Source organism: Mus caroli, unplaced genomic scaffold (assembly GCF_978045245.1).
Source record: "Mus caroli unplaced genomic scaffold, Mus_caroli_1 scaffold_6, whole genome shotgun sequence".
NCBI lineage: Eukaryota > Metazoa > Chordata > Mammalia > Rodentia > Muridae > Mus > Mus caroli.
In genome coordinates this window covers 9114085-9123546 of record NW_028227261.1, presented here as the reverse complement: position 1 = coordinate 9123546, position 9462 = coordinate 9114085, and positions in this window count along the sequence as shown.

Here is a 9462-nt window from a genome sequence, read left to right as displayed (position 1 = left end):
GTCATGGATACACATGACACAATGACATGAAGTTAGGTACACCCAGTTCAGAAAAAAAAAGTAGAAAGTTTATCTCTGTTTCTTTGAGATGTGAGAGAGGCTTAATAACAGAAGATCAAAAGGTAAAGCTTGTCATGAAGACGAAAGGTAGTTCCTCTCTCTCTCTCTCTCTCTCTCTCTCTCTCTTCCCCTTCTTCCTTTTCATTCGCTCCTTCCTTTTGGTATGTATGTGTACCTGTGTGTGTGCCTGTATGTATGCATGAGTTCGTGTGTGTGTGTGTGCATTCATGTGCTTATGTGTATGTAGCTTAAAATGCAGAGGTGTTATCAAATTGTGTGACTGAATAAGAGAGTGCAGAGAGAGGTTCCTCCATCTTTTATTCTTACTGAGGCCATCCCAGGTTTAACATCTGATCTCTTTGATGGAGAATCCCATAGAAGACTACCCAGTCTATTCAAGGAACCAAAGGTCAGGCTACCCCAGCTAACTTATCCTTGGAACCTCCTCCAGCTAACCGTTCATCTTAGCTGCCTGTTTGTGAGCAACCCCCTCCTGCTGGCTAATGCTTATATTAACTTCTGTTAAAACTGCTCAGATTCAATAATTTACTCTGCAAAGCCCACCCTGCAGCTCCTGAGCAAAATTCCTAGACAGGTCTCTGCCATTAGAAACCTGGGTTCTGGACACTTGGTGGCACACCTAGATCCCCAAATTCTTGGGTATGGTCCCAGATAGCTTGAATAAAGTCTATAAAGGCTGTACACTGTGTCTGAGTGGGTCTGAGTTAGTGACACTTGGAGATCGCAACTTGTGACCAAGTCGGAGGTTGGTGTAGCCACTTCTCAAAAAGCCAATAAAAAGAGCCAAAATTAAAAATGGAAAGTAGAAAAGGGAGATCTACTCAATGGAGCCACTTTGGGAAGAGGGACAAAGTAGTCTAACACACCCCTCAAGTCCGTTTTTAGGGTCCTGAAGTGAGCATACAATTTAAAGAGAGAGCTAAGGATTTCCACAGCTAAGCAGTTCTAGTCACTCCCATCTTTGACTCTTCTTGTCTAGGTTTTAGTCTCATCCTCCATTGTGGCCTGACAAGATACTAGAATTGTGTGAAGTCTCTTTCTGGGAGACAAGTTTACTCTCTGGTTGCTGCTCTTTCTTTCCCTGAAGATGAGAGTCACAGGAAACTCCTTTATTCTTAGCAAGTTTTTATTCTTTCAACAGTCTAATTATCATATTGACAGACAGTCTCTTTATAATGTCCTTGTATCTGCCACACCAGTTACATGGCGGGGTGTGTGTGTGTGTGTGTGTGTGTGTGTGTGTCAGATTTTATAAGAAAGAGAGAGGAAAAGAAAGAAAGGAAGGAAGGGAGGGAGGGAGGGAGGGAGGGAGGGAGGGAGGGAGGGAGGGAAGAAGGAAGGAAGGAAGGAAGGAAGGAAGGAAGGAAGGAAGAAAGAAAGAACGAACGAACGAAAGAAAGAAAGAAAGAAAGAAAGAAAGAAAGAAAGAAAGAGAGAGTCAAGAATGAGAATGTATTGTAGATTCTGTCCTTAGTTTTGGTATAAATGAAACATTTTTAGATATTATTTTTATTTTAGCATATAACTTAATCCACATGGAGTTTTAAAAGAGTTCTTTATTGTAATGAATTACCAATTTTATTAGTTTTTTATGGTTCACTTACATTTTTCATTAATTAATATTTACTTTACATCCCAATCATAGCTTTCTCCCCCTCTTCTCTCCTAGTCCCTCTGCCTCACCTCCCTTCTCCCCAGTACCCTCTCCCTTTCTCCTCAGTGAAGGGGAGGCCTCCTGTGGATATCAACTCCCTTGGCAGATCAAATTGCAGGAGGCCTAACTGTCTTCTCCTATTGAGGCTAGACAAGGCAGCCCACCCAGTTTCACATTTTAATTAAAGAATGTTTCCTATTTTATCATTAAAAATTTTAATCCTTTGAGCAGTGGATCTCAACCTTCCTAATATTGTGACCTTTTAATATAGTTTCACATGTGGTGACCCTGTACTGGCCAGTTTTGTGTCAACTTGACACAGGCTGGAGTTATCACAAAGAAAGGAGCTTCAGTTGGGGAAATGCCTTCATGAGATCCAGCTGTGGGGCATTTTCTCAATTAGTGATCAAGGTGGGAGGGTCCCTTGTGGGTGGTACCATCTCTGGACTGGTAGTCTTGGTTCTATAAGAGAGCAGGCTGAGCAAGCCAGGGGAAGCAGTCCCTCCATGGACTCTGCATCAGCTCCTTCTTCCTGACCTGCTTGAATTCCAGTCCTGACTTTCTTGGTGATGAACAGCAGTATGGAAGTGTAAGCTGAATAAACCCTTTCCTCCCCAACTTGCTTCTTGGTCATGATGTTTGTGCAGGAATAGAAACCTTGACTAAGACAGACCCCCTAGCCATAAAATTATGTCATTGCTACTTTATAGCTGTAATTCTGCTTTGATTTTAATTCATAATGTAAATATTGGATATGCAGAACATCTGACATGGGACCCAAAGGTGTTGTGACCCCCAGGTTGAGAACCAATGCCTTAGGGCATTGTTAAGCACAGGAGATATACCAGTTTGGAGGTAGCAAAAGTTTATATTGTCTTTAGATCTTTCCATTTGTTCAAATACTTGCAAGTTAGTCAGCAACTATCACGCATAAGCCACTGGAGTACCAGACAGCAGTTTCATCTCCAAACACATCCCTATGCATTTGAAGAGGAGAGTCAGGAGACAAAGGCCAAAAGACAATGAATCAATGCATGTCAAAGAAAACTAAGACAAACTTTTTAAAAACCAAAATGTCTTTAAAGTTCCAAAAGCAAACAAAATCTGAAAAATGAGTTAAACAGCCAGAATCTAAACTGTCTCTGGAGATTCAAAAGCAAGCAAGTAAACAAGCCAAACTAAATGTCTAGAACAGTTTTTCTAGAGCAAACATTTCAAAGCAAATAAACAAACTAGATCCATTAAACCCCATGCTTAGAGAGCAGATCTAAAGGGGGTCCTACTTAACCACCTCAGAAACTCCAAAATGGATAGTCAACCAAACCAACGGATGTCTGGAGACCCAGGAAGTCCTTACCAACATCAGCGGAGAAGGTAACATCAGGCTGTCTGGACTCCAAGAATGGGTCCTTGCTGGAACCTGGCTTCCATTCGTGTGATTCCTCCAAAAGAAAGATCATTCTCAGAACCCAGATTGGGATCCCTAATTGTCAATGCAAAAACCACAGCTCTAATCTTAAAGGGAATAAGAGATAGTTTATTCTGGAGTAGGTATGAGTGACCTTTATTGGCTTACAGACAATTCCACTCGGCTCCTCCTGGGAGCCTAGCAACAGTGACTTAGCAACAGCTTACATCATCACCTGCTTCCGGGAACAAGCCAGGTGCCTCAGCTTATAAGAAGACTGCTACCCCACACTCTCTCTCCTTCACTCTCTCTTTCTTGTCCCCACATGTTCCTGGCTTGCCTCTCCCTCCTCTCCTTCTCTTTTTATCTTTCTCACCTCCTTTTTCTGCCCCTTTCCAGCCCTCCCCCTGCCCCTAACAGATCTTCTTTATACGAGGCCTGTTGGATGGTGTGATTCCTCAGAGGGATACCTTGTCTAGGCTCACTAACTGTCCCGTCACCGCCACCACAATCATACCGCAGTATGAAACGTAACAACTGTGGTGGTTTGAATATGCTTGTCCTGGGGAGTGGCACTGTTAGGAGGTATGGCTTTGTTGGAGGAAGTGTGTCACTGTGGGGGTGGACAATGAGACCCTCCTCCTAGCTGCCTGGGAGACAGTCTCTCCTGGATGCAGTCAGTTCAAGATGCAGAACTCTCAGCTCCTTCTCCAGCACCTTGTCTGCCTGGATTCTGCCGTGCTACCTGCTGTGATGATAATGGACTGAACCTCTGAAACTGTAAGCTACCCCCAATCAAATGTTTGTCTTTATAAGAGTGGCTTTGGTCATGGTGTCTCTTTACAGCAATGGAAACCCTAACTAAGAAAACACAGCTCAGGAACACAGAATTAGGTTAATCAGGGCACGTTTAAAATACATTGTCTATAAGCCTTAGATGCTGTTTGGTGACACTCCTTAGCTTTGGGGTTGATAGGTGCTAGTGGTTTGCTAAATTAATAAACTCTAAAGTGTTTTTATCTCTTAGTCACAGGGCATTAATTCAGACGCAGAGGTAGACAAAGGGTGTCTGTTTTGGAAGCTAGAACTAGCTCAACATAAGCTAATTACCCTTTGGGACTGGAACATTCCAATCTTCCCTCAGTACTAAAATTCTAGTCAGTCAATCTCTGGAGACACAGCTGCTAAAGTTAACATTCACAGGATGAAGTTTATTGGTTCACCCAGTTTCTGGAGCATCCTTATATATGTACAAACATGTAGAAGACAGTCTCAGGGTAAAAGCTGAGAAAGTCAATCCGGAAAGTAAAACATGAAACTGATTCTAAACAAGTTTCCTTCCTAGCATCTCCAGGCGATTTTTCAGGAGAAAAGAAAAAAAAAGTGTGTATTTGTGTGTGTGTGTGTGTGAGCATTTAAGAAGGAATATTGTTATATTAGTCTGGATTTCCTAGAGTAACAATTTATAGAATGACTCTCTCTCTCTCTCTCTCTCTCTCTCTCTCTCTCTCTCTCTCTCTCTCTCACACACACACACACACACACACACACACACGATTTATTAGAAGGACTGACAGGTTGTAGTCCATCTAGCCCAACAATGGCTCTATGTGTATGTCTGTATACTGAAGGTCTAAGAATTCAGTAGTTGTTCAGTCCATGAGACTGGATATCTCAGCTGGTCCTCAGTATATACCATAATCCTGAAGAAGTGGGCTCTAATGCCAATGAAGGAGTGGATTTGCAAGGAAGGGAGGTAAGAAACAGGGATACATACGTACATACATACATAAATATATACAGAGAGAGAGAGAGAAAGAGAGAACGCTTCCTTCTTCTATGTCCTTTATACAGACTGTCAACAGAAGGTGTGGTCTAAATTAAAGGTGGGTCTTTCCACCACAAAGATTTGACCTTCTCACTTCAAATGACCCAATTAAGCAAAACAAAACGAGACAAAACAAAACAAAGCAAAGCAAAACAAAACAAAAATCCCTCTCAATTGTATCCAGACATTTTGAGTTTTAGTTAATTCCAAATGTAGACAGGTTGATAACCAAGAATAACCATCACAGAAGGTGTTCAAAAGGAAGGAAATATTTAAAGATAAACCACATTCTGGTATTCTAGCCAGTTTTATGGTAATAATTACTAACTTGCAAGTATTTGGGAAAACTGGAGAAACATTTACTCCTCCAAACTGTCTTACTATACTTGCTAAAGAAAGCCGTGCTTATTTATTTTTCATAATATACTTAGTACCAAATTGGCTTATAAGTAAGTGCTCATGTAAACTAAAGTTGTAAACTTGACCCAGATTTATTTTGGCTCCTAATAAAACTGAAATTTAAAAGAACAAAATAATGGTAAATGAGAAAAAGTCTATTTAATTAATGCAACCACATAGGTAAAATAGAGACAGCTAATGGCTCTAAATCTCTTTGGGGAACAATTAACTTGAGTTTTTAAGTTAGAATTTTAAATCTACTTTTAGGGACAAGATATACATACTCACATAGTTCTGGTCTAGATGCTATCTCCTTGATCCTTATTTTAGTTCTGGTTCTACCACATGGCTCAAATTGCTTGAGACATATATGAACTTTAAGAGGTGGTTGCTCCTGCTGCAGGATATATTCTTCCTATGAACAATTGCACTTCCTTGAAATAGTAAACTCTACTCCAAAGGTCAAGAAGACAATTTATGTCTGTGCTTTTGTATATGTTTCATATGTGTGTGAACGTGTATGTGAATACAAACATTAAATTATTCTAAGAAAAATTTTTACCTAACAGTTTTTTTAAGACCCTGATTTTAACAATGCCAATATAAATGCCACCTCTTAAGTATTTTTTTAATTGTCATTTCAAAAACCTACTTGGAGGCTTACTAATACATCTTTAGAGTTTAAATAAGCTTAATGTTAAGTAGCGTAATTAACCCCACAATGATATATTTGAAATTTTTTCTCCTGTTTTTAGGTTAAAAGTGAAAATGATAGTCATAAATGATAAACTTTATCCTACTTTGGATGCTTTATAAACACTAATAAAAGCAAATACTTTTTCTAATAAAAAGTGTTTCAAGGTACTAATCATAATAATTGAAACATTTAACAAGTAATTAACTTAAATTTATTTAAGAAAACAAAAACTACAAATATAATTTACCTGTGTTTATAATTGTTACATATCTAAGATATGATGTGTGTGTGTGTGTGTGTGTATGTGTGTGTATGTGGTTTAGAAAAAGCCCCCTGAACTTTCATTTTTAAATGACCTTATTAAAATTGTTATCTGCATTTTACTGTTTTGGTATATGGATTTTAAAAACCTATGATTAAGTTTTAGGGTTTTTTCCCCCTCATTGGACAAAGCCTTTTCTTTTTGGAGGGTCACTGGTTTAACAACAACAAACAACAACAACAACAAGATCTGTTTAGAGAATGATACATACGGTAAATGACAGTTTCTGAAAAAAGGTCTGTGTCTGGCTATGAATGACAAATTCCTGAAAAAGTCTGGATTTGCAGAGAAACTGATGTTCCAATTGAAATTTCAATACTGTGGAGAGACTGGAATCTTGCAGTTTTACAGGCTATTTATCTGAGATAGTTTTAGCCTTCCTGAAGAGCCTTCTGTTGCCCTACTCAGACTCTGACATCTTTTGATTATAAATAAGACCGTTTAAAATTATTGACTTAGTATATCATTAGCTTCCACCAACCCCAGAACTAAGCGTGATATCAGATAGCATCTTGGCCTGTAGATTAAGCTCCCCCATCTCCTTGTACCTGCCTCTTTGAACCCACTAATGTGTTTTAAACTTGCTTTGATGTATGACTGTCTTTGTCTTGTAAAACTATAAAAATGTCATGAAACTACTTCTCCATTGGAACAGTTTGTAATGACACAGATATGTTCTCTGAAGACACAGCCACTCAAATTGGATCCAAAATAAATTATTACTTATTCCTTTTAAGATAAGAGCTGTAGGGTCTTATAAAAAATTATTTTATGTATATAAGTACACTGTAGCTGTCTTCAGACACACAGAAGAAGGCATCAGATCCTATTACAGATGGCTGTAAGCCACCATGTGGTTGCTAGGAATTGAACTCAGAACCTTTGGAAGAGCAGTCAGTGCTCTTAACCGCTGAGCCATTTCTATAGCTGTAGTTTTTATGTCAACACTACTTAGAAAACTCCTCGTGAATTAAACTTGTAAAACTTGTTTTAATGGACAAATATTTAAATTTGTTTATAAGACTTGGTCTATTAAATAAACTAATATTGTAAATGACTTTTAACTTTGGTTACTAAAATTCAAAATTACCTACAGAGTCTTTCTCAAAGGGAGGGAGGGAGGGGGAAGTGGGATGGGGGACAAGGCAGGGAGGCAGGATGGACAGGAATTCATTACTTAAAAGAAAAATAAAATCACACAGAAGATTAATTCTTATTAAAAGAACTGGAGTGTATCCAGATAATTTTAACCCATTTCCTAGAAGACAGTAAGCTTTCTCTCATCGTCTGAGAGCACAGGCATGTGAACTTAAAGTAGCTGGATGGTACTCCTCTTAGCTGACAATTGAGTACCCCAAGAACCAAATGTTTCTCTCAATGTTTATATTTCTTAGATTTAATTTTTTATGATATTTAGTTGTTCCACCAATATATCTTTAAGTGATAAAATAATCTTGGTCTTAGAGAAGTTACAAGTGAAGATATAATGTCCTTTCATTTAATTATGCCTTGTAGCTATGACTGCTAACTTACCCTAAGCCCATACGTTATTCCAAATCTAACATTTAAGAGATCCAAGGTTTTTACTGTCCTATATACACTCATTACACAGTATAGTTTGGATAAAATTTTAAAATCTAGTTTTTAAATATAACTTTAATTCTCTTTACTCTAGCTGTAGATAACCAAAGGTTTAGAATTAGACAAAAGATAGCAATCTTAAATAACAACCCCTATGTTGATTTATACATTAAGTATTGATGTTTCTAGTTTTAACTATTATCTAAAAAGTTCTATAGTGCAATTATCCAGCCTTTTAAAAAATCATTAAAGAATGCTTGTATTTTACAAATAAAAAGGGAAGACAATACTAAAGTGATTGGAGGTGTCATTTCCAGCCACTTAAATATGAGTAAGATAGCTCATACAGTACAAATAACTATAAACACAGGGAAATATAGTCAATCTAGGTAAATATGTACATTTTGGTTATTTTAAATACATCTTTCCTTCATTTGTTAGCTTCGCTCCATTAGGTCAAATTGTGTCTTTAATTATTTGATTGTAGATATAGTCATCCCAGTTCATGTGCTATGTCAGATAAAGAGCATAAGAAAATCATTCAGATCTGCATCATGAGCAGATGGTTTAACATCATCCAGGATTTTGTTTCTTAGTGGCCTTTACCTGTTACAGGATATTTGATTATTGTATGTAGAAATGCTAATTATTAGCAAGATGTCAAAGCTTAAATAGGTATAGCATTATTCAGTTGATGTTAGGTGTGTTCTGAAGAGATGCAGTTTAGGCGTGCCTCTAAAAGCCTCCATAGATAAGAATGCTAATGCATGGAAAGTCCCTGTCCATGTTAAGGCAAGTTGCTTGGGAGAAGGCTTGTGTTTCTTGATGTATGACCCCTGACAAAGTCAGCTGGGTGCTCTAGAGCTAACCCACCATAAACTTGAAATGACTTAGCCACTACTGACTTGCCTTGGAGCCTCCCCATCCCCATCCAAGGGTGTAGGGGAGGAGGCAGAGACTTCTTTTATATGTAATTGGACCTTTCATAGTCTGTCTGTCTGTCTGTCTGTCTGTCTGTCTGTCTGTCTGTCTCTCTCTCTCTCTCAGAAAAGAGCAACAGAAAAGCAGCTGGCAGGACACAGGCAAAGCACTATTCTAACAAAGAGAACTGAGGAGCCCTTTTGGGTTTGGAGGAGCTCAAGAGAAAGGTAGACTATAGGATAAGGATTGTAAATAGATACTTTGTATGTAATTAAGAAAAGAAAGTTAGCCAGGCGTGGTGGCGCACGCCTTTAATCCCAGCACTCGGGAGGCAGAGGCAGGCGGATTTCTGAGTTCGAGGCCAGCCTGGTCTACAAAGTGAGTTCCAGGACAGCCAGGGCTATACAGAAAAACCCTGTCTCGAAAAACCAAAAAAAAAAAAAAAAAACAGAAAAGAAAGTTACCTTGCTGTGCCTGCTTTATCCTCAGTTTACACTTCTCTTGTCTTTATTGGTATTAATATCAGATAATTTAAAAGGTTACATTACCTATTACCTATTCTTCTTTCCAC